The 25142-nt window shown below is 38.8% G+C and overlaps 1 protein-coding gene and 1 non-coding gene across 8 annotated transcripts in view; one reads left to right on the top strand and one right to left on the bottom strand.

Annotated features, from left to right (window-relative positions):
• Positions 1-25142, top strand: part of LMBR1 (limb development membrane protein 1) — a 208738-nt gene that overhangs the window by 17904 nt on the left and 165692 nt on the right. The gene's annotated exons all lie outside the window — the stretch shown is intronic.
• LOC115838183 lies at positions 3896-4036 on the bottom strand. The gene has a single exon (XR_004033215.1). It is a non-coding gene; the product is annotated as a U4 spliceosomal RNA (small nuclear RNA).

Genomic DNA, 25142 nt, shown 5'->3' with positions numbered 1-25142 from the left:
TTTTGAGTGAGTTTCGTAATCCTGAGTTCTAGTTTGATTGCACTGTGGTCTGAGAGACAGTTTGTTATAATTTCTGTTCTTTTACATTTGCTGATGAGTGCTTTACTTCCAACTATGTGGTCAATTTTGGAATAGGTGTGGTGTGGTGCTGAAAAAAATGTATATTCTGTTGATTTGGGGTGGAGAGTTCTGTAGATGTGTATTAGGTCTGCTTGGTGCAGAGCTGAGTTCAATTCCTGGGTGTCCTTTTTAACTTTCTGTCTGTTTGATCTGTCTAATGTTGACAGTGGGGTGTTAAAGTCTCCCATTATTATTGTGTGTGAGTCTAAGTCTCTTTGTAGGTCACTCAGGACTTGCTTTATGAATCTGGGTGCTCCTGTATTGAGTGTGTATATATTTAGGATAGTTAGGTCTTCTTGTTGAATTGATCCCTTTACCATTATGTAATGGCCTTCTTTGTCTCTTTTGATCTTTGTTGGTTTAAAGTCTGTTTTAACAGAGACTAGGATTGCAACCCCTGCCTTTTTTTGTTATCCATTTGCTTGGTAGATCTTCCTCCATCCCTTTATTTTGAGTCTATGTGTGTCTCTGCATGTGAGATGGGTTTCCTGAATACAGTACACTGATGGGTCTTGACTCTTTATCCAATTTGCCAGTCTGTGTCTTTTAATTGGAGCATTTAGCCCATTTACATTTTAAGTTAATATTGTTATGGGTGAATTTGGTCCTGTCATTATGATGTTAGCTGGTTATTTTGCTCGTTAGTTGATGCAGTTTCTTGCTAGCCTTGATGGTCTTTACATTTTGGCATGATTTTGCAGTGGCTGGTACCGGTTGTTCCTTTCCATGTTTAGTGCTTCCTTCAGGAGCTCTTGTAAGGCAGGCCTGGTGGTGACAAAATCTCTCAGCATTTGCTTGTCTGTAAAGTATTTTATTTCTCCTTCACTTATGAAGCTTAGTTTGGCTGGATATGAAATTCTGGGTTGAAAATTCTTTAAGAATGTTGAATATTGGCCCCCACTCTCTTCTGGCTTGTAGAGTTTCTGCTGAGAGATCTGCTGTTAGTCTGATGGGCTTCCCTTTGTGGGTAACCCGACCTTTCTCTCTGGCTGCCCTTAACGTTTTTTCCTTCATATCAACTTTGGTGAATCTGACAATTATGTGTCTTGGAGTTGCTCTTCTCGAGGAGTATCTTTGTGGCGTTCTCTGTATTTCCTGAATCTGAATGTTGGCCTGCCTTGCTAGGTTGGGGAAGTTCTCCTGGATAATATCCTGCAGAGTGTTTTCCAACTTGGTTCCATTCTCACTGTCACTTTCAGGTACACCAATCAGACGTAGATTTGGTCTTTTCACATAGTCCCATATTTCTTGGAGGCTTTGTTTGTTTTGTTTTATTCTTTTTTCTCTAGACTTCCCTTCTCGCTTCATTTCATTCATTTCGTCTTCCATCACTGATACCCTTTCTTCCAGTTGATTGCATCGGCTCCTGAGGCTTCTGTATTCTTCACGTAGTTCTCGAGCCTTGGCTTTCAGCTCCATCAGCTCCTTTAAGGACTTCTATGCATTGGTTATTCTAGTTATCCATTCGTCTAATTTTTTTTCAAAGTTTTTAACTTCTTTGCCATTGGTTTGAATTTCCTTCTGTAGCTCAGAGTAGTTTGATCGTCTGAAGCCTTCTTCTCTCAACTCGTTGGTGAATTCTTATCCATTCCGCAATTCTGTATCTTTTAAGTGGAACATTTAGGCCATTTACATCCAATGTTAGTATTGAGATTTGAGGTACTATTCCATTCATTGTGCTGTTTGTTACCTGTATACCTTTTTTTTTAATTGTATTTTTGTTTTATATGTTCTGTGAGAATTATGCCTTAAAGAGGTTGTGTTTTGATGTGTTTCGAGGATTTGTTTCAAGATTTACAGCTCCTTTTAGCAGTTCTGGTAGTTCTGGGTTGGTAGTGGCAAATTCTCTCAGCATTTGTTTGTCTGAAAAGGACTCTATCTTTCCTTCATTTATGAAGCATAATTTCACTGGATACAAAATTTTTGGCTGATAATTGTTTTGTTTAAGGAGGCTGAAGATAGGGCCCCAGCCCCTTCTAGCTTGTAGGGTTTCTGCTGAGAAATCTGCTGTTACTCTGGTGTTTCTTTGTAGGTTACCTGGTGCTTTTGCCTCACAGCTGTTAACATTCTTTCCTTCATCTCGACTTTTGATAAGTTGATGACAGTGTGCCTAGGAGATGATCTTTTTATGATTAATTTCCCAAGTGTTCTTTGAGCTTCTTGTATTTGGATGTCTAGGTCTCTAGCAAGGCCCGGGAAATTTTCCTCAGTTATTCCTCCAAATATGTTTTCCAAACTTTTAGTTTCTCTCCTTCCTCAGGAATGGCAGTTATTCTTAGGTTTGGTCACTTAACATAATCCCACACTTCTTGGAGGCGTTGTTCATTTTTTCTTATTCTTTTCTTTCTCTTATTCATTTTTCTTTGTCTTTGTTGGCTTGGGTTAATTCAAAAAGCTTGTCTTCGAGGTCTGAAGTTCTTTATTCTGCTTGTTTGAGTCTATTGCTGAGACTTTCCAGAAAATTTTGCATTTCTCCAAGTGTGTCCTTAATTTCCTGAAGCTTTGATTGTTTTTTATTTATGCTGTCTGTTTCACTGAAGATTTCTTTCCTCATTTCTTGTATCTTTTTTTGATTGTTTTAAATTGGACTTCACCATTCTCTGGTACCTCCTTGATTAGCTTAATAACTGATCTTCTGAATTCTTTTTCTGGTAAATCAGGGATTTCTTCTTGGTTTGGATCCATTGCTGGTTAGCCAGTGTGATATTTTTGGAGGTGTTACAAAACTTTTTCTTTGTCATATTACCAGAATTGTTTTTCTGGTTCCTTTTCATTTGGGTAGGCTATGTCAGAGGGAAGGTCTAGGGCTCAAGGCTGCTCTTCAGATTCTTTTGTCCCTGGGGTGTTCCACAGATGTAGTACTCTCCCCCTTTTTCTAAGGATGTGGCTTCCTGAGGGCCGAGCTACAGTGATTGTTACCTCTCTTCTGGATGTAGCCACTCAGCAGGTCTACCAGGCACAGCTGGTACTGGGGTTGTCTGCACAGAGTCCTGTGATGTGAACCATCTGCAGGTCTCTCAGCCGCAGATAACAGCACGGCATTTGGACTGTCTTCTGGGTCCTGCAGGAGCAATTTGCTTCTTTCAGAGGGTCTTTGGGTTCTCTAGGGTTTCCTGGTGTATTCTTGCGGTAGTTCTGGAGCAAAGGTTCACGATGTGAGTCTCCACACACTGCTCTGTCTGTCCGAGTGGGAGCTGCAATCTAATCCTGCCTCCCATCTGCCGTTTTTCCTCCAAATGTAGCTTTCTTTAATTTCTTTCATCAATGTTTTATGGTTTTCAGGATACAGGTCTTTCACCTCCTTAGTTAAGTTTATTCTTAGGTTTTTTTTTTTTTTTTTTTGAGAACGGAGTTTTGCTTTTGTTACCTAGGCTGGAGTCCAGTGATGCTATCTCGGCTCACCACAGCCTCCGCCTTCCTGGTTCAAGGGATTCTTCTGCCTCAGCCTCCCAAGTAGCTGGGATTACAGGCATGCGCCACCATGCCTAGCTAATTTTTTTATTTTTAGTAGAGATGGGTTTTCTCCATGTTGATCAGGGTGTTCTCGAACTCCTGACCTCAGGTTATCCGTCTGCCTGGGCCTCCGAAAGTGCTGGGATTATAGGCATGAGCCACCGCGCCTGGCCTATTCTTAGGTATTTTATTCTTTTTTTGTGCTATTGTAAATGAGATTGTTTTACTAATTTCCTTTTTAGATAGTTTATTAGTGGATGTTGATTTTTCTATCCTGCAACTTTATTGAATTTATTAGTTCTTTTTTTTCTTTATAATTCAGTCTCCATGGAGACTGTCGAAAATTGCCAGTGCTGACTGTATTACAAGTCATGATGGCAGGGTATCAGGAAAAGTTTTCCATCAGCAGTAATCACACCTCAGATAAACCTGACTGGCTACGATACTGCCAATGTTCAAAGCTAAATTTATTGGTTCTAACAGTTTTAAAAAAACTGTTAAATGGTTTTTTATATCTAATATTATGTCTCATGCAAATGGACAGTTTTACCTCTTGCTTTCTGATTTCAATGCCTTTTATTTCTTTTTCTTGCCTAATTGCTTTAGGTAGGACTTCTAGTACTATGTTGAATAAAATTAAGTAAGAGTGGACATCTGCCTTGTGCCTGATCTCAATGGGAAAGCTTTCAGTTTTTCACAATTAAGTAGGATAGCTGTGGGCTTTTCATATATGGCCTTTATTACATTGAGATAATTTCCATTTGTTTGTAGTTTGTTGACAGTTTTTACCATGAAAGGCTGCTGAATTTTTCAGGTAATTTTTCTGCCTATTGAGATGATCATATGATTGTTACCTTTTATTTTGTTATTGTGGTGTACCACAGTAATTGATTTCCATATATTGAACCATTCTTGCATTCTAGGCATAAATCCCACTTAGTCATGGTTTATGATCCTTTTAATGTGCTGTTGGATTCAGTGAGCTAGTATTTTGTTGAGGATTTTCGTATCTATATTCTTCAGGGATATTGGCCTGTTGTTTTCTCTTCTGGCTTGTCTGGCTTTGGTGTCAGGGAAATGCTGGCTTTGTAAAATGTGTTTGAAAGTGTTCTCTCCACTTCAGTTTTTTGAAGGATTTTGAGACAGATTGGTGCTAATTGCTCCTTAAGTGTTTGGTAGCATTCATCAGTGAAACCATCTGGTCCTGGGCTTTTCTCTTTTGGGAGGTTTTTGATTACTGATTCAGTCTGCATACTTCTTATAGGTTTGTTCAGACTTTCTATTTCTTCATGATTTAGTCTTGTTGGTAGGGTGTTATGTTTCTAGGAATTTATTCATTTCTTCTAGATTATCCAGTTTGTCGGCATATGGTTGTTTTTAGTAGTCTCATGATCCTTTTTATTTCGGAGGCATCAGTTGTAATGTCTCTTTCCTTTCTTATTTGAGTCTTCTCTTTTTTTCTTAGTCTAGCTAAGGGTTTGTCAGTTTTATCTTTTCAAAAAGCCAACTCTTAGTTTTGTTGTTTTTTCCCTATTTTTCTATTTTTTATTTTATTTATTTCTGCTCTAATCTTTGTTACTTCTTCCTTCTGGCAACTTTGGGCTTAGTTTTCTAGTTCCTTGAGCTGTAAAGTGAGGTTATTTGAAATTTTTCTTCTTTTTTAATGTCAGCATTTATTGTTATGAGCTTCCTTCTTACTGCTGCTTTTGTTTCATCCCATAAGTTTTGGCATATTGTGTTTTTGTTATTTGTCTTGAGATTTTTTTTTTTTTTTTTTTGGTGACAGAGTCTCGCTCTGTCGCCCAGGCTGTGGCGTGATCTCGGCTCACTGCAAGCTCTGCCTCCTGGGTTCATGCCATTCTCCTGCCTCAGCCTCCTGAGTAGCTGGGATTACAGGCGCCCGCCGCCACACCTGGCTAATTTTTTGTATTTTTAGTAGAGACGGGGTTTCACCGTGTTAGCCAGAATGGCTAACTGCAACCTCCGCCTCCCAGGTTCAAGCAATTCTCCTGCCTCAGCCTGGGATTATAGGCACGCGCCATCACACCCGACTAATTTTCGTATTTTTAGGAGACACAAAGTTTCACCACGTTGGTCAGACTGGTCTTGAACTCCTGACCTTGTGATCCACCCGCCTCGGCCTCCCAAGGTGCCGGGATAACAGGCGTGAGCCACCGTGCCCGGCCTGCCACTGCAAGTCTTTAGAAGGTCTCCTTTCCTTAGCCGGGCATGGGGGTGTGTGCCTGTAATACCAGCTACTTGGGAAGCTAAGGCAGGAGAGTCGCTTGAACCCGGGAGGTGGAGGTTTCAGTGAGCCGACATTGCACCACTGCACTCCAGCCTGGGCGACAGAGTGAGACATCGTCTCAAAAAAAAAAAAAAGAAAAAAGAAAATCTCCTTTTCAGATTTATAGATCTCATGATTCTTTAGTTGACACTTTATTTCTTGTCTTTTTTCCCTTTTTCATTTGGACTTAAGGTGCACAGAATTGCATTCATCACAGTCCTTGGTTCATTTTTAAAACTTATTTTGATTAAAAAAATTTTCTTTCCACCATCCTTAGCCTCTGAAAGTCCTGGGATTACAGGCATGAGCCACGGCACCCAGCCTCAACTATTTTTTTTTTTTGAAACAGTGTTATTGATTTAATTCACATACCATATAATTTACCCAATTCAGTAGTTTTTAGCATATCCACAGAGTTATACAACCATCACCACTGTGTAATCAGAGAACATTTTCATTATCTCAGAGACAAACCTTATGTTCAGTAGCAGTCATTCCCTGTTTGCACCCACATACTCCTTCTTCTAGCCCTAGGCCACCCATGATTTACTTTGCCTAGATTTGCCTGTATAGATTTGTCTATTCTGGATATTTCTTATGTACATTGAATCAGGTAATATGTACTCTTTTATATCTAGCTGCTTTCATTTAGCATGATATTTTCAAAGTTCAGCCATGTTGTAGCATGTATCAGTACTTGTCTTTTTATGGTCCAGTAATATTCCATTACTTGGATATGTCACATATTGTTTATTCATCAGGTGATGGACCTTTGGATTGCTCCCGCTTTTTGGCTTTTATGAAGATGCTGCTGTGAACATTTGTGTAGTTTTTGGGTGGACACGTTTTCATTTCTTTTGAGCACATACCTAGGGGTGGACATGCTGGGTCATAAAGTAACTTTATATTTAGTATTTTGAGGAACTGCCAACCTGTTTTCCAAAGTTGCTACATCATTTCACATTTCTACCACCAATGTTTGAGAATTCTAATTTCTTCACATCATTATCATCACTTGTCATTGTGATTTTTGATTATAGCCATTCTAGTGGGTATGAAGTGGTATTTCATTGTCATTTTGATTTGCATTTTACTGATGACTAATGATGTTGAGCATCTTTTCATGTGCTTATTGGCTATTTATTTGTGTATTTTCTTTGGAGAAATCTCTCTTCAACTTCTTTGTCAATTTTTTGTTGGGTTATTTTTCTTTTAATTATTGAGTTGTAAGAATTCTTTATATAATTTGTGTAAGTCACCAATGCCATGATGGAGTCACTTACGTCCAACCCAAACAAAGTGGAGCTAGGAGGTCATGAAGAAGGTCTCACGCTTATATGTCTGAGATAAGAACTATCACAAGGATCTTCTAAAAACTCATAAGAGGCCGAGCGCAGTGGCTTACGCCTGTAATCCCAGCACTTTGGGAGGCCAAGGCAGGTGGATCACGAGGTCAGGAGTTCCAGACCACCCTCGCCAAGATGGTGAAATCTCGTCTCTACTAAAAATACAAAATTTAGCTGGGTGCAGTGGCGGGGGCCCATAATCTCAGCTACTCAGGAGGCTGAGGCAGGAGAATCTCTTGAACCTGGGAGGCAGAGGTTGCAGTGAGCCAAGTTTGTGCCACTGCACTCTAGCCTGGGTGATGGAGCAAGACTATGTCTCATAAAAAAAAAATTAAAAAATTAAAAATAAATCCCCAGAAAAAAACTCGTAAGAAATTCCTGTATGTCCTACATGTCTTAGTCATCCTGCATATTCTGCACACATCTGTAACAGGGTTTATTGCAAGAAATTCCTCATGGATTGCAGCATTCCAGATAAGCCGCTCTCACAAGACGAACATTTGCATAGCAGTGGCTGTCTCCACCAATGAATTAGCACCAGCACCTACAACTGGCCCCTGTAACTAATAATGATTTTTGTTTCAAAATAGCTTACATGGACCTCTTCTCTTTGCCTTTAAAAGTTTCACCTTACTTCATCCTATCTGGATATGCCTTTGATCTGTTATAGCAAACATATCCTGGATTGCAATCGCCTGTCACTCCCAAATAAAATTTTCTTTTGGAGAGTTTCTTTCTTTGTCATTATTTTAGGTTGACATAATCTAGACATAAGACCCTTATCAGACATATGACTTGCAAATATTTTCTATTCTGTGGGTCATCTTTTTACTTTCTTGATTGTAGGATAAAAGTTTTAAATTTTGTTGACATTCAGTTTCTTTTTTTTTTGTCTTTTGAGATTTTAATGTCATATGCAAGAAGACCTTGCCAACCTAAGGTCATGTAGATTTACTTCTATACGTTATTCCAATAATTTTATAGGTTTAGCTCTTACATTTAGATCTATGTTCCATTTTCAGTTAATTATTGTGTATAATGTAAGAAGGGGTCCCATCTCCATTCTTTTGCATATGGATATCCAATTGTTCCAGCACCATTTGTTAAAAAGGCTATCTCCCCCATACCCCCAATTGAATTATCTTGATACTTTTGTTGAAAATCAGTTGACCATAAATGTAAGGGTTTGTTTTTAGACTCTTAGTTCTGTTCTTTTGGTCTATATGTCTATTTTTATACTAGTACTACACTGTCTTGACAAGTGCAGCTTTGTAGTAAGTTTAAAATTGGGGAAGTGTGAGTCTTCCAACTTTTTTCTTTTTTCCCACGGTTGTCTGATTTTTCTGGATTTGTTCCATTTTCATGTGAATTTAGGATAAGCCTGTCAATTTCTGTAAGAAAGTAGGAACTAGAATTTTGATAGCAATTATATTGAATATGTAGATCAATTTGGGAAGTGTTATCCCATCAATATTAAATTCTCCAATCCATGAACATGTGATGTCTTTCTATATTCAGAAATTCTTTAATGTCTTTCAATAATATTTTGTGGCTTCCAGAGTACAAGTTTGACTCCTCTTTTGTAAAATTTATTCCTAAGTATTTTATTCTTCTTGATGCTATTTGAAATTGAATTTTTTTTTCTTTTTGAGATAAGATCTCACTTTGTCACTGTGCCTGGAGTGCAGTGGCATGATCATGGCTCACTGCAGCCTCAAACCCCTAGGCTCAAGTGATCTTCCCACCTCAGTTTCCCTAGTAGCTAAGACTACAGGCGTGCAACATCACGCTCAGCTAATTTTTATATTTTTTGTAGAGCTGACGTCTCTCTATGTTGCCCAGGCTGGCCTTGAACTCCTGAGCTCAAGCGGTCCTCCTGCCTTGACCTCCCAAAGTTCTGGTTTTACAACATGAGCCACTGCGCTTGGCTGAAAGGGAATTACTGTTTTTTGTTGTTTTTTTTTTGTTTTTGTTTTTTTTGAGACGGAGTCTCGCCCTGTCGCCCAGGCTGAAGTGCAATGGCGCAACCTTAGCTCACTGCAACCTCTGCTTCCCAGGTTCAAGCAATTCTCCTGCCTCAGCCTCTTGAATACCTGGGGTTACAAGCACCCACCACCACGCCTGGCTAATTTTTGTATTTTTAGTAGAGATGGGGTTTCACCATGTTGGTCAGGCTGGTCTCGAACTCTTGACCTCATGATCCACTCGTGTCGGCCTCCCAAAGTGCTAGGATTACAGGCATGAGCCACTGTGCCCGGCCCTGGAATTGCTTTTTAAATTTTATTTTCAGATTGCTTATTTCTAGTGTTTAGAAAATTAAGAAGTATTCTTTCATTTCTAGAGCACAAATCAGGAGTTAGGATTTCTATTTGGTTTTATTCCAAGTATATAGAGGTATATGAAAATGTTATTTTCTCATAAAAACCTCTTTTCATTGCCTTATTTGACATTTATTGAGTCTTCATTCGTAACCTCTTATGGACCATATCTTCACCCTCCAAGGCATGAAGTGTGAATGAATTTAAAAATATATCATCATAGGTTTATTGTTTGAAACATATTAATATAGAGTGAAATTTGAATAAGGTGATAAGACATTTTTTCATTAACTTACAATTATCATATAGGCTGCTGTTACTTAAAGGGCAGTGATTTGACAAAACCAATACAGATTATTACAACTGATTCTAATTATGTTTATGAATAAAAGTTAAGATTATGAAACCAACCTTTTTTGGAGGCACTTGGTTAGAAGAGCTTTGTAAATGATTTTGATTTTCTTTTCACTAGCTATTTTTTTTTTTTTTTTTGTGAGACAGAGTCTCGGTGTCCCCCAGGCTGGAGTGCAGTGGTGGGATCTCAGCTCACTGCAACCTCCACTTCCTGGATTCAAGCGATTCTCATGCCTCAGTCTCCTGAGTAGCTGGGATTGCAGGTGTGTGCCACCACAGCTGGCTAATTTTTTTTTTGTATTTTTAGTAGAGATGGAGTTTCACCATGTTGGCCAGGCTGGTCTTGAACTTCTGTCCTCAAGTGATCCACCCACCTTGGCCTCCCAAAATGCTGGGATTACAGGCGTGAGCCACCACGCCTGGTCTTCTCTAGCTATTAATAACACTTATTAATACTTTTGCTTCATAGTAAAATTAAAAAGCTCCTGCCTTATTAATCCTCTATATAGCCTACTGCAATGGTAAATATATTTAGTGTATTTTAGAAAGAGAAAAATTAAGTCAGAGAATGGCTAAAATAAAATATTTTAAAAAAGAAAATGCCAAGTTCTGGTAAGGATGGGAAGCAACCAGAACTCTCATACATTGCTGGTATGAGTATGAATTTGTACAGCCCCTAAGAAAACTGTTTGGAAGTATTTACTAAATCGAACATAAGCAAATTTTACCTTGCCGGGTGTATTAGCGTGATGGTTAATATTGAGTGTCAACTTGATTGGATTGAAGGATGCAAAGTATTGATCCTGGGCATGTGTGTGAGGGCATTGCCAAAGGAGATTAACATTTGGGTCAGAGGGCTGGGAAGGCAGACCCACACTTAATCTGGGTGGGCACCATCTAATCAGCTGCCATCATGGCTAGAATATAAAGCAGGCAGAAAAATAATGTGAAAAGACTAGACTGGCCTAGTCTCCCAGCCTACATCTTTCTCTCATGCTGGATGCTTCCTACCCTTGGACATCGGACTCCAAGTTCTTCAGTTTTGGAACTCAGACTGGCTCTCCTTGCTCCTCAGCTTTCAGATGGCCTATTGTGGGACCTTGTGATCATGTGAGTTAATACCTAATAAACTCCCCTTTATATATATATCTATATGTATCTATCTATACTTATATATATCTTCTATTAGTTCTGTTCCTCTAGAGAACCCTGACTAATGCAATTAGCGTTCTTAGGAGAAATTGAGCCAATAGGATATGTACATATATACAGAAAGATTTATTATAAGTGATTGGCTACGTGATTATGGAGACGGACAAGTCCCATGATCTGCAGTGGGCAAGCTGGAGACCCAGAACTGCTGATAATGTAGTTTCATTCATAGTCCAACAGTCTCAAGGTCCTGGAAGAGCCAATGTTTCAACATGAGTCCAAAGGCAGGAAAAAACTGATGTCTCAGCTTGAAGGCTGTCAGACAGAAGGAATTCCCTATTACTAAGTCTTTTTGCTTTATTCAGGCGTTCCACTGATTGGACGAGGCCCATCCACATTAGGTAGGGAGAGTTCTTTGTGTTTTGGGTGCATGTCTTGTATCAGATACACTTTTTACAGAAACTTCCCACTAGTCTGTGGCTTGTCCTTTCATTCCCTTAACAGTGTCTTTTGCAGAGCGAAGTTTTTAATTATAATGAAGTCTAGTTTATCACTTTTTCTTTCATGGATCATGCTTTTCATATTGTATCTAAATAGTCATTGCCAAACCCAAGTTCACTTAGTTTTTTTTTTCTATGTTATTTTCTAGAGGATTTATAGTTTTATATTTTACATTTAGGTGTATGATCCACGATATCGTTTGGCTGTGTCCCCCACCAAATCTCATCTTGAATTGTAGCTCCTACAATTCTCACATGTCGTGGGAGGGACCCACTGGGAGGTAATTGAATCATGGGGGTGGGTCTTTCCCATGCCGTTCTTGTGATAGTAAATAAGTCTCATGAGATCTGATGGTTTTATAAAGAAGAGTTCCCCTGCACAAACTTCTCTCTTTGCCTGCTGCCATCCATGTAAGATGTGACTTGCTCCTTCTTGCTGTCCACCATGATTGTGAGGCCTCTCCAGCCATGTGGAACTGTAAGTCCATTAAAACTCTGTCTTTTGTAAATTGCCCAGTTTCTGGTATGTCTTTATCAGTGGTGTGAAAACAGGCTAATCCAGTAAATTCATACCAGGAGAATGAGACGCTCCTGAAGATACCCAAAAATGTGGAAGGGAAGTGACTTTGGAACTGGGGAACAGAGAGCGGTTGGAACAGTTTGGAGGGCTCAGAAGAAGACAGGAAAATGTGGAAAAGTTTGGATCTCCCTAGAGACTTGTTGAGTGGCTTTGACAAAAATGTGGATAATGATATGGACAATGGAATCCAGGCAGAGGTGGTCTCAGATGGAGAGTAGAAACTTGTTGGGAAGTGGAGCAAAGGTGACTCTTATGTTTCAGAAAAGAGAGTGGTGGCATTTTGCCTCACCCTAGAGATTTGTGAAACTTTGAACTTGAAAGAGATGATTTAGGGTATCTGGTGGAAGAAATTTCTAAGCAGCAAAGCATTCCAAAGGTAACTTGGGTGCTGTTAAAGGCATTCAGTTGTAAAAGGAAAACAGAGCATAGAAGTTTGGAAAATTTGCAGCCTGACAATGCGATAGAAAAAGAAAAACCCATTTTCTGAGGAGAAATTCAAGCTGGCTGCAGAAATTTGCATAAGTAATGAGGAGCTGAATGATAATCCCCAAGACAAGGGGGAAAATGTCTCCAGGGCATGTCAGAGACCTTTGCAGCAGCCCCTCCCATTATAGGCTGGGAGGTTTAGGATGAAAAAATGGTTTCATAGGCAGGACCCAGGGCCCCCCTGCTCTGTGCAGCCTCAGGACTTGGTGCCTTGAGTCCCAGCTGCTCCAGCTGTGACTAAAATGGGCCAAACAGCTGCGTCTGTTGCTTCAGAAGGTTCAAGCCCCAAGCCTTGGCAGCTTCAACATGGTGTTTAGCCTGCAGGTGCACAGAAGTCAAGAATTGAGGTTTGGGAACTTCCACCTAGATTTCAGAGGATATACGTATGGAAATGCGTGGATGCCCAGGCAGAAGTTTGCTTCAGGGGCTGGGCCCTCATGGAGAACCTCCGCTAGGGCGGTGCAGAAGGGAAATGTGGGGTTGGAGCCACCACACAGAGTTCCTATTGGGACACCACCTAATGGAGCTGTGAGAAGAGGGCCACCGTCCTCCAGACCCTAGCATGGTAGATCCACTGACAGCTTGCACCATGCGCCTGAAAAAGCTGCAGACACTCAGTGCCAGCTGGTGAAAGCAGCCAGAAGGCTATCCTCTGCCACAGGGGCAGAGCTGCTCAAGGCTGTGGGAGCCCACCTTTTGCATCAGCGTGACCTGGATGTGAGACATGGAGTCAAAGGAGACCATTTGGAGCTTTAAGATTTGACTGCCCCACTGGATTTCAGACTGCATGGGGCCTGTAGCCCCTTTGTTTTGTCCAGTTTCTCCCATTTAGAATGGCTGTATTTACCCAATGCTTGTACCCTCATTGTGTCTAGGAAGAAACTAACTTGCTTTTGATTTTACAGGCTCATAGGCAGAAGGGACTTGCCTTGTCTCAAATGAGACTTTGGACCATGGACTTTTGAGTTAATGCTGAAATGAGTTAAGATTTTGGGGAACTGTTGGGGAGGCATGATTGGTTTTGAAATATGAGGACATTAGATTTGGGAGGGGCTGGAGTGGAATGATATGGTTTGGCTGTGTCCCCTACCAAATCTCATCTTGAATTGTAGCTCCTGCAATTCTCACATGTCATGGGAGGGACCCAGTGGGAGGTAATTGAATCACGAGGCAGGTCTTTCCCATGCTGTTCTTGTGATAGTGAATAAGTCTCATGAGATCTGATGGTTTTATAAAGAAGAGTTCCCCTGCACAAACTCTTCTTTTTGCCTGTTGCCATCCATATAAGATGTGACTTGCTCCTCCTTGCCTTCCGCCATGATTGTGAGGCCTCCCCAGCCATGTGGAACTGTAAGTTCATTAAACCTTTTTTGTAAATTGCCAGTTTCTGGTATGTCTTTATCGGCAGTGTGAAAACGGACTAATACAATCTATTTTGAGTTAATTTTGGGAACGCCGTAGGGTCTATGTCTGGATTCATTTTCTTGTACATGGATGTCCAGTTCTAGCACCATTTGTTGAATAGACTATTCTTTCTTCATTGCTTCTTTGACAAAGATCAGTTGTCCGTATTGTATAGGTTTATTTATCAACTCTCTATTCTGTTCCATTGATCTTTTTCTATTCTTTCACCAAAATCAGTCTTGATTATTGTAGGCCTATACGTCTCCTGAAGTCAGGTAATGTCAGTCCTCCAATTTTGTTTTTCTTCAGTATTGTGTAGCCTATTCTAGGTTTTTTGCCTTTCAGCATAATTTTAGAATTATTTTCTTGATATCCAGAAAATAATTTACTGAGATTTTGATTGGGGTTGTGTGAATCTGTAGAGTAGATTGGGTAGAACTGACATGTTAACAACAGCAAATCTCCCTTTTGTGAATGTGGAATACCTCTCCATTAATTTAGATATTTTTTAAATCAGAGTTTTATAGTTTTATATCTAAGTAATTCTTTTTTGGGGCTGCTAATGTAAATGGTGTTTTGTTTTTTTTATTTCAAATTCCAGTTGTTAATTGCTGGTATATAGGAAAGCAATTTATTTTTGGACATTAACTTTTTATCCTGCATCCTTGCTTATTAGTGCCAGGAATTTTTGTTGATTCATTAGGATTTTCTACATAAACGATCATGTCATCTGAGAACAAAGATAGTTTTGTTTCTTCTAAATATGTATGCCTTTTATTTCCTTTTCTTGTCTTACTGTATTAGCTAGGACTTCCAGTATGATACTGAATAGGGTGTTGAGAGGAGATATCTTTGCCTTGATTCCAGTCTTGGGAGAAAGATTCTAGTGTTTATTTATTTTTTTTGTTTTGAGAGGGAGTTTCACTTTTGTTGCCCAGGCTGGAGTGCATTGGTGCAATCTTGGCTCACTGCAACCTCCACCTCCTGGATTCAAGCAATTCTCCTGCCTTAGCCTCCTGAGTAGCTGGGATTACAAGCATGCGCCACCACGCCTGGCTAATTTTGTATTTTTAGTAGAGACGGAGTTTCTTTATGTTGATCAGGCTGGTCTCAAACTCCTGACCTCAGGTGATCTGCCTGCCTCGGCCTCCCAAAGTGCTGGGATTACAGGTCTGAGCCACCATGCCCAGCCCTAGTTTTTTTCATCATTAAGTATGATGTTAGCTGTAGGGTTTTTGTAGACATTCTTTATCAAGTTGAGAATGTTTCTTTTTATTCCCAGCTTTCTGAGAGCCTTGATCACGAATGGCTGTTGAATTTTTGTCAGATGATTTTCCTGCATCTATTGATAGGTTACGTTTCATCTTTAGCCTGTTGGTGTGATGGATTGTATTAATTGATTTTTGAATGTTGAATCAGGTTTGCATAACTAGATAGTTCTCACTTGGTTGTGGTATATAATTCTTTTTATATTCTGTTGGATTCAGTTTGCTGATATTTTGTTGAGGAACTTTGCATGTGTGCTCATGAGAGAGATTTGTCTGTAGTTTTCCTTTATTTCAATGCCTTTATCTGATTTTGGTATTAGGGTAATGTTGACCTCATATATTGTGTTAGAAGGCATTCCCTCTGCTTCTGTTGTCTGTAAGATATTTTGGAGAATTGTATCACATCTTCTTTAAATTTGGTAGAATTCGAAAGTGAAACTTTCTGGGACTGGTGCTAGTAAGATAATTGTTGATTCGGTTTCTTTAATAGATATAGAACTAGTGATATGATTTGTTTGACTTGCAAGTTTTGGTAGATTGTGTCTTTGAAGGTATTTGTTCATCTAAGTTTTCAAATTTGTGGGCACGGAGTTCATAATATTCCTGTAATTTTTTTTTTGGTGTCTGTGGAAACAGGAGTAATGGCCCCTTTTTCATTTTCATGTATTAGTAATTTGTGTTTTTTTTCTACTTGGTTAGCCTGGCTGGAGGTTTATCAATTTTATTGATCTTTTCAATGAAGCAGCTTTTGATTTTGTGGATTTTAAAATTGACTTCCTGTTTTCATTAATTTCTGCTATTTTGAAACTATCTTTTTTCTTTTGCTTACTTTGGAATTACTTTGCTCTTTGTTTTTCTAGTTTCCTAAGGTGTAGAAGCTTATTCAATTTAGATATTTCTTCTTCTGTAATGTAGCAATTCAGTGCTATACATTTCCCTCTAAGCACTGCTTTTGCTGCATCTCACACATTTTCATAAGATTTATTTTCATTTTCATTTAGTTCAAAATATTTTAAAATTTATTTTGAGACTTCTTTGATGATGTGTTATTTAGAGACTTTTTGTTTAATCTCCAAGAAGTTTTCCAGCTATATTTCAGTTATTGATTTATAGTTTAATCTATTGTGATCTGAGAGCATAGTAGTTAGGAATTATATTGTTTTAAATTTGTTAAGGTGTTCTTTATGACCCAGAATATGGTATGTCTTAGTGAGTGTTTTCATGTGAGCTTGAGAAGAATGCATATTATGCTATTGTTGGATGAAATATTCTATAAATGTCAATTAGATCCAGTTGATTGATGATGCCGTTCAGTTCAACTATATACCCTTACTGATTTTCTGCCTGCTTCATCTGCCAATTACTGATAGAAGGATGTTGCAGTCTCCAACTATAATAGTAGATTCATCTATTTCTGTTTACATTTTTGTCCATTTTCATCTCACGTATTTTGACGTTTTGTTAGTTCTTCTTGGAAAATTGACCCCTTATTACTATGTATTGCTGTTCTTTGTCCTGATAGTTTTCTTTGCTCTGAAGTCTGCCTTGCCTGAAATTAATATAGCTGCCGCTCTCTTTTGATTATTGTTAACATGGTTTGTCTTTCTCTGTCACTGTACTTTTAATCTGTCTTATATTTAAAGTACTTTTTTATAGACAACATGTAGTTAAGTATTTTTTATCGACTCTGTCTCTTTTAATTGGTATATTTAGACCATTCATATTTGAAGTGATAATTGATATTATTGGTTTAATATTTACCATAGTTTTAACTATTTTCTATTGTCCTTGTTCTTGGTGGGTTTTTTTGGTCTTTTTTTCTGTCTTTGGGTCTAGTTGAGCATTTTATGAGTCTGTTTTCTGTCCTCTCTTAGCATATCAATTATACTTCTTTTAAAATATTTTTAGTGGTTGCCCTTGAGTTTGCAATTTACATTTGCAAGTAGTCTACCTTCACTTTCACATAACACTGTATTGCTTCATGAGTAGTGCAGAACATTATGAGAGAATATTCCTAGTTCCCCTCTTGATGTCATTCATTTCACTTATCTAGAAGCTGTAATCACCAAATACATTATTGTTGTTATTACTTTCAATAAATTGTTGTCTGTTAGATTAAGAAAAAGAAAATAAAAGACTTTATTTTACCTTCACTTACTCCTTCTCTAATGATCTTTCTTTTCTTTTTTTTTTTTTGTTTGAGATGGAGTCTCGCTCTGTCATCTAGGCTGGAGTGCAGTGGTGCGACCTCTGCCTCTCAGATTCAGGCAATTCTTGTGCCTCAAGTCTCCTGAGTAGCTGGGATTACAGGCACGTGCCAGTATGCCCAACCAATTTTTGTATTTTTAGTAGAGATGGGGTTTCTCGACGTTGGCCAGGCTGGTTTCAATCTCCTGGGCCCAAGTGATCCACCCACCTTGGCCTCCCACAGTGCTGGGATTACAACCATGAGCCCAGCCAACGTGCCCGACACTGGCCTAATGCTCTTTCTTTACATAGATTTGAAGTTCTCTCCTATGGTCATGTTCCTTTATGAAGATCTTTTAAAATTTCTTGCTAAGCTACCTGCACCTCCAGTAAAAACAAAAAAAGAAAAAAAATTCTTGCTAAGTAAGTCTGTTGGCAACAGATTCCTTCAGTTTTTTTTTTTGTCTGACAAACTCTATCTATGTATCTATGTATCTATGTATGTATCTATCTATCTATCTATCTATCTATCTATCTATTTATTGAGACGGAGTCTCGCTCTGTCGCCCTGGCTGGAGTGCAGTGGCGTGATCTCGGCTCACTGCAAGCTCAGCCTCCCAGGTTCACACCATTCTCCTGCCTCAGCCTCCCGAGTAGCTGGGACTGCAGGCACCCGCCACCACGCCCGGCTAATTTTTTTGTATTTTTAGTAGAGACGGGGTTTCACCTTGTTAGCCAGGATGGTCTCGATCTCCTGACCTTGTGATCTGTCTGCCTCGGCCTCCCTAAGTGCTCTCCTTTATTTTTGAAGGATAATTTTGCTGGATACAGAACTTTGGGTTGGTGTTTTCATTTTTAATTTTTTCCTTTTAACATTTGAAATATTTTACTCCTTTCTTTTTGCTTGCATGTTTTCTGAAGAGAAGTCTGATGCAATTCTAATCTTTGATCCTCTATTTGTAAGGCATTTTTATTCCTGTAGCTTCTTTCAAGATATTCTCTTTATCTTTGATTTTCTGCAGCTTGCAGCACATGATATGCCTAGACAGGTTTTTTTTTGTATTTATGTTGTTTGTTGGTCTGTGAGCCTTCTGTAGGTATTTGCATTAATTCTGGCAAATTATCAGCCATTATCACTTGAAATATTTTATCTGTTGCTTTCTGTCTTTTTTTCTGGTATTCCTGTTACGTATGTTATGCCTTTTGTAATTGTTCTGTACTTCTTGACTGTTCAGTTTCTTTTCAGAATTGTTATTTTTTCTGTTTGCTTTTCAGCTTGGGAAGTTTCGATTGACATATCTTCTAGTTGACTAATTGCCATGGTGTTAAGAGATGGGGAGAGGGGAACATTCTGTAGTCTTGTGATTAGGTCTCAGTCTTTTATTGAGCCTGTGCCCCTGGTCTGTGACCTTCACACGTGTCTAGTCTACTGATGAGCTCATCAGAGCATTCTTCATTTCTATTACAGTATATTTGATTTCTCTCATTAAAAAATTTGTTCTTAACATTTCCATGTCTTTGCTGACATTACACATGTGTTTTTGAATTTTGTCTACTTTTCCACCTTTGCATATTAATAATTAAATTCAGACTCTCATAATCCCCAAATCTCTGTCATATGTGAGTCTGGTTCTGATGCTTTGTCTCTTTAGATTGTGATTTTTGCGTTTGAGCATACTTTGTAATCTTTTGTGGGAAGCCGGATATGATGTAGATAAAAGGGATTGAGGTAATTTGGCCTTTAGTGTTTGGTTTTATGTTTATGTGTGTATGAGTTAGGCTGCTTACTGTTTGAAGTAGCTACAGGTTTCAGAGGGTATAATTTCCCCTAGTGTTCTTGTTTTTATCTCTTCTGTTACCTTTGGTTTCCCCTAGAGACTACTTCTTAAATAGAATTTGAGCCTTGCAGTTCTTTTAGCTGTAATCTCCTGTTACTATACTCGAGCCTGATTGAGGGGAACGTTCTGTAGTTTTGTGATTAGGTCTCAGTCTTTTATTGAGCCTATGCCCCTGGTCTGTGACCTTCACAGGTGCTACTCAGCTTTTAACCTCCTTCCTTAGGTGAAGAAGGCTAGAGGGGGCTGAAGCTGGGTGTCTCTCTTCTTCCAGGTTGATTAGGCTCTGATAAAATTCAAATAGGTTAGGCTGTGGGTACAAATAGTTTCTCTTGCAGACAGGCCTTTCTTGAGGTGAACAGCATGCCCTGGGCATATTTCAGGATGGTTGCTTTTTTTCTTTTCTTGCTGGAAGCTTGAAGGGATTTTATTTTTTTATTATTATTATTTTTTATTAAGAGTTTCCCTAATCTTTACTCTGAGAATCTGGTAGGACTCCTGAAGGAAAAACTTTAAAAAAGCGTGGGAGTCCCCGCTGAGATTAGACTTCTGGAGTTTTTCTCTCTCTAGTTAGTCCACACTGATCCTCTAGTAATTCATCAATTATAGTTGAAGTGTTTTACCAGTACTGGCTCTAGCAGCAGGCTTCTGTACAAGGGCTTTTGTCTCTTCACTTTTTAGAGCAGTAGTTTGCGCTGTAATTTAACTTCTTTATGGATTTAAGAAGAGTTGTTGACTTTCAGTTTGTTCAGTTTTTTTCTTGTTGTGAGGATGGGAGAGATGACTTCCAAGCTCCTTTCATGTTGGACTGGAAGCCAGAAGCCACTATGTTATCTTTTATGGGTTTATCTTTTACCTTTATGTCTTTGATTTACTTGAAGATTGCTTTTAGTGTATGGTATATGATGTATATAAGTTTTTTTTTTTTTTTTAATTTTATTCTATGTGGGCCAGGCACGGTGACACATGCCTGTAATCCCAGCATTTTAGGAGGCCGAGGTGGCTGGATCACCTGAGGTTAGGGGTTTGGGACCAGCCTGGCCAACATGGTGAAGCCCCATCTCTACTAAAAATACAAAAATTAGCCGGGTGTGGTGGCAGGTGCCTGTAATCCCAGCTACTTGGGAGGCTGAGGCGGGACAATTCCTTGAACCCAGAAAGTGGAGGTTACAGTGAACTGAGATCATGCCACTGCACTCCAGTCTCAGTGACAGGATGAAACGTTATCTCAAAAAACAAAAACAAACAAAAGCTTTATTCTATGCGGTGACTTCCTTTGGGTTCATCATTTGGCAGCTGCTTGAAAATCTTCATTTGATATCTAGTTTCTGCATAGATTTAATCCAGAGGAGTTATTCTAGGACTTTTAGAAAGTGGTTCTATTTTACTTTTAATTTTAAATACAGTTTTGGATGGCATGACAAAAATTAGTGTAAATGTTTTTCTTTTTAAAGCACAGGGTGTGAGATCATAAGGGATAGTGCTTCTTTTTTCTTTTAACATTAAGTAGTTTGGAATGATCTGTCCCTTAATCTGGGTAATATTTCTTTATGTGACCCATTTTTTTTTAAAAGAGAAAGGAATGTGCTTATTACAATATATTAGTGAAATTAGTATTAACATTTTTATTTACAATAAAAAATGAAGCATTATTCGGCCGGGCGCGGTGGCTCACGCCTGTAATTCCAGCACTTTGGGAGGCTGAGGCGGGCAGATTGTGAGGTCAGGAGATCGAGACTATCCTGGCTAACATGGTGAAATCCCGTCTCTACTAAAAATACAAAAAATTAGCCAGATGTGGTGGCAGGTGCCTGTAGTCCCAGCTACTTGGGAGGCTGAGGCAGGAGAATGGTGTGAACCTGGGAGGCAGAGCTTGCAGTGAGCCGAGATTGCGCCACTGCACTCCAGCCTGGGTGACAGAGCGAGACTCCGTCTCAAAAAAAAAAAAAAAAAACAAAACAAAAAACCATTATTTGTAATATACTGTTCAAATTATGTTGTATATGTAATTACTTCTGTGCTTATCTTCTGTACTTTTTTGGCAGTTAATCTAAAACAGAGTTTCTCAGCGTTGGCACTGTTGACATTCTAGATAGGTTGTTCTTTATTTTTGGGGTCTGTTCTGTGCATCATGGGATTTTAACAGCATCTCTGTTCTCTGATCCCAGATGCTAGTAGCACGATTCACCTAGTTGTGACAACTAAACTGTCCCTAGACATTGCAACATGTCTCCTGGGGGGACATTGTCACCCTCAGTTGAGAACCATAGGTCTCAACCATGTTTAGCAAAAGGCAATAATGTAAAGATTTTATTTGGTGTTACTTTTCCAAATAATGTAAAACTCCAAGTGAAGGAATCATAGATAAATCTCTAAAGGATTACTTGAAAATTATTGTGTCGGGGGTGTAGAAGCCTATAATTTTCTAAATCTAATGCATGCATCAGATAGCATAGAAATATACTATCCATCAGATAGTACAGGAAACCTTAAGAAGAATAAGGCTTCTATCCAAGTATTTTCCGTAAACAATCTCTTATTTTTTTTAAGTTTTTCTAAGTCATTTCTGTAATGCTTGGTAATATTTGTTGGCTTACCAACATTGAACATGTATATTGACTTCCCAATACAGACACCGAGGATTTAACTACTAGCTTTCTGATAGGATTTACACTATGGTAGTGAGTATTCACACTACTTCGTTTTTCCCATTTCCTCTGGTGTTTATTGTTATATTATTATTATTTGCTATTCTCTTGGTTACCCTTTTGAGACCTGGACCAAAATCTTTATTACTTGTTATATTACTTTGTTCCTAGAGGTGTGTTCTTAAAGTCTCAAGCGGCAGCTATTATTGTGATTCTTGTTGCTAATAGTAGTAATGGTAACCTAATTATCTAAAAGTGAAGGAATGGTTCTTTATTGTAATATAAATTCCCAGGAGTAACAGTATTGAATCAGAGTGCATACATATGCCGTCATACTGCTTTCCTGAAAGGTTATTAGAATAAATTTTATTGTGTTCGTTTTGAAAATAGTATTTTTTTCCTGTGTAAATAAAAGTCCTTATTGTTAAAACTTTAATTTTTTCATAGATCTAAGGAAGAAGGTAAAAGGGTAAAAATAATCTGAAATTCCACCATTCTGAAATAAGCACGTTGTTTCATACCTCTATGTATATCTATACGACTTAAATAATTTTACGTTAGTCACATTATGTGTTTACTGTTTTTATGTGCAAGTATCTTTATTTTTTCTTTCTCTGTTGTTTTTGGCTTATAATCATGACTTCTTTCTACCCTCTTCTCTCTTCACTCCCCAGCCCCCCAACTTTACCATCTCCTCAGGAAACCAGTAGGAAGAGTAATCTGGTGTATAGTCGTCCATTCTTGTTACTGGGCCTAAAATATTTCACAGCGTGTTGTATTAAAGTATAATATTATCGATGACATTTAATGAACTTGAAATTTGCTGTGATAATCTTGAAAAATTGAATATTTTCCCCTTGCTAAGGGTCTTAGTGTTTTCTGTGAGGAAGCATTGCCTTGCCTTTATTGAAGCACAAGTTGAAAGACACAGGGTGATTTATTATGACAGTTTAGCAACTATGAGAAGAGTAGGTATCAGCATGTGTATTGTATTCAAACTAATTGTTCTGAAGATAGGGCATTGGTAATTTTGTTTACTTCTCTCTTTTGAAGGGTGTGTTAGTCCTTTTTGCGTTGCTGTAAAGGATTACCTGAGACTGAGTAATTTATAAGGAAAAGATAGTTATTTTGGCACACAGTTCTGCAGGCTCTTTGAGAAGCATATTGTCGGCATCTGCTTCTGGTGAAGACGTCAGAAAGCTTCCAGTCATGACAGAAGGTGAAGTGGCAGGTGTCATATGGCGAGAGGGAGCAAGAGGGAATGGAGCAAGAGAGAGAAATGAGGTGTCAAAGTCCTTAAACAACCAGATCCTGTGTGAACTAATAGGGAGAGAACTTACTCATCACCAAGGGGAGGGCACCAAGCCATTCATGAGGGATCTGCCCCCATGACCCAAACACTTCCACCAGGGCTCACCTCCAACAGTGGGGATCACGTTTCAACATGAAATTCTGACAGGACACACATCCAAACCACTTCAAAGGGTGATTTGTTGCAATTACAAACAATGGAAAAATGAACATCTTTATATATATATCCTTGTGTGGGTATACAAATGTATTTGAAAGGAATGCTTTCAGCTGCAAGCAAAAATATACCCAATGTGTTTTTAATCAAATAGAGGTTTTTCTCATAAAATGTCTGGAGGAATGAACTATTGTTACATGCTACAGCATGGATGAACCTTGAAAACATTACGTTAAGTGAAAGAAGCCAGACACAAAAAGGCACATACTGTATGATTTTATTTATATGAAATACCCAGAATAGGCAAATACATAGAAACAGAAAGTAGATTGGTGGTTACGAGAGTCTAAGCAGGGTGGGAGGAGTATAGGACATTGAATTTAATAAACGCATTTGTTACTAGCTGTCTTAGTCTGTTTTGTGCTACTGTAACAGAATACCACAGGCTGGATAATATATAATGAACAGAAATTTATTTGGTGTATGATTCTGGAGGCTGGGAAGCCCAAGATCAAGGGGTTGGCATCTGGCAAGGGCCTTTGTGTTGTATCATCCCATGGTGGAAGGCAGAAGGACAAGAGATGGTGAGAGTGAGAGAGCAAGAAGGGGCCAGACTTGCTTTTATAACAAACCTGCTCACCATAACTAACCCACTCCTGTGATAACATTAGTCAATTTATGAGGATAGAATCCTCATGACCTGATCACTTTTGAAGTCCCACCTCAACACTGTTGCATTGGGAATTAAGTTTCAAATACATGAACTTTGGGAAACACCGTAGCACTAATGCAATCTTACTACTTTTTAAAATTAGACTTTATTTTTTAGAGCAATTTTAGGTTCACAGCAAAACTGGGTGAAAGGTAATGAGATTTTTCCGTATATCCCCTGGCTCCACACATGCATAGCCTTGGCCATTAACAGCATCCCCCACCAGAGTGGAAAATTTGTTATGGTTGATGACCCTGTGTTGAACATCATTATGACTTAGATTCCATAGTTTACATTAGTGTTCACTCTGGGTGTTGTACATTCCATGGGTTTGGAAAATTTTATAAGGACATGTATCTAACCTTATAGTATCATACGGAATAGTTTCACTGTCCTTAAAAGTCCTCTAAGCTCTGCCGGTTCATTCCTTCCACCCCTCAACCCCTGGCAACAACTGATGCTTTTAGTGTCTCCACAGTTTTGTTTTGCCTTTTCCGGAATATAGTTGGAATCATACAAATGTTGCCATTTCAAATTGACTTCTTTCACCTAGCAGCAAGCATTTAAGTTTCCTCCATGACTTTTCATTGCTTTGACAGCTCTTTTAATTTTTAACTCTTATTTAGGTTCAGGGGCACACGTACAGGTTTGTTACTATGTTTCACAGGGGTTTGGTGTACAGATTATTTTGTCACCGAGATAAGAAACATAGTACCTGATTGGTAGTTTTTCCATCCTCTCCCTCCCATCTTCAAGTAGACCCTGATATCTCTTGTTCCCTAGGTCCTTGTGTTCTCAGTATTTAGCCCCCTCTTATAAATGAGAACATGTGGTATTTGGTTTCCTGTTCCTGCGTTAGTTCACTTAGGATAATGGTCTCCAGCTCCAGCTCCATCCATGTTGCTGCAAAGGACATAATCTCATTCATTTTTATGGCTGCATACTATTCCATGGTATGTACATACCACGTTTTCTTTATCCATTCTACTGTTGATAGTCATTTAGGTTGATTCCATGTCTTTGC

Source organism: Nomascus leucogenys, chromosome 13 (genome assembly GCF_006542625.1).
Source record: "Nomascus leucogenys isolate Asia chromosome 13, Asia_NLE_v1, whole genome shotgun sequence".
NCBI classification, from domain to species: domain Eukaryota; kingdom Metazoa; phylum Chordata; class Mammalia; order Primates; family Hylobatidae; genus Nomascus; species Nomascus leucogenys.
This window is presented reverse-complemented; position numbering and strand designations above follow the sequence as displayed.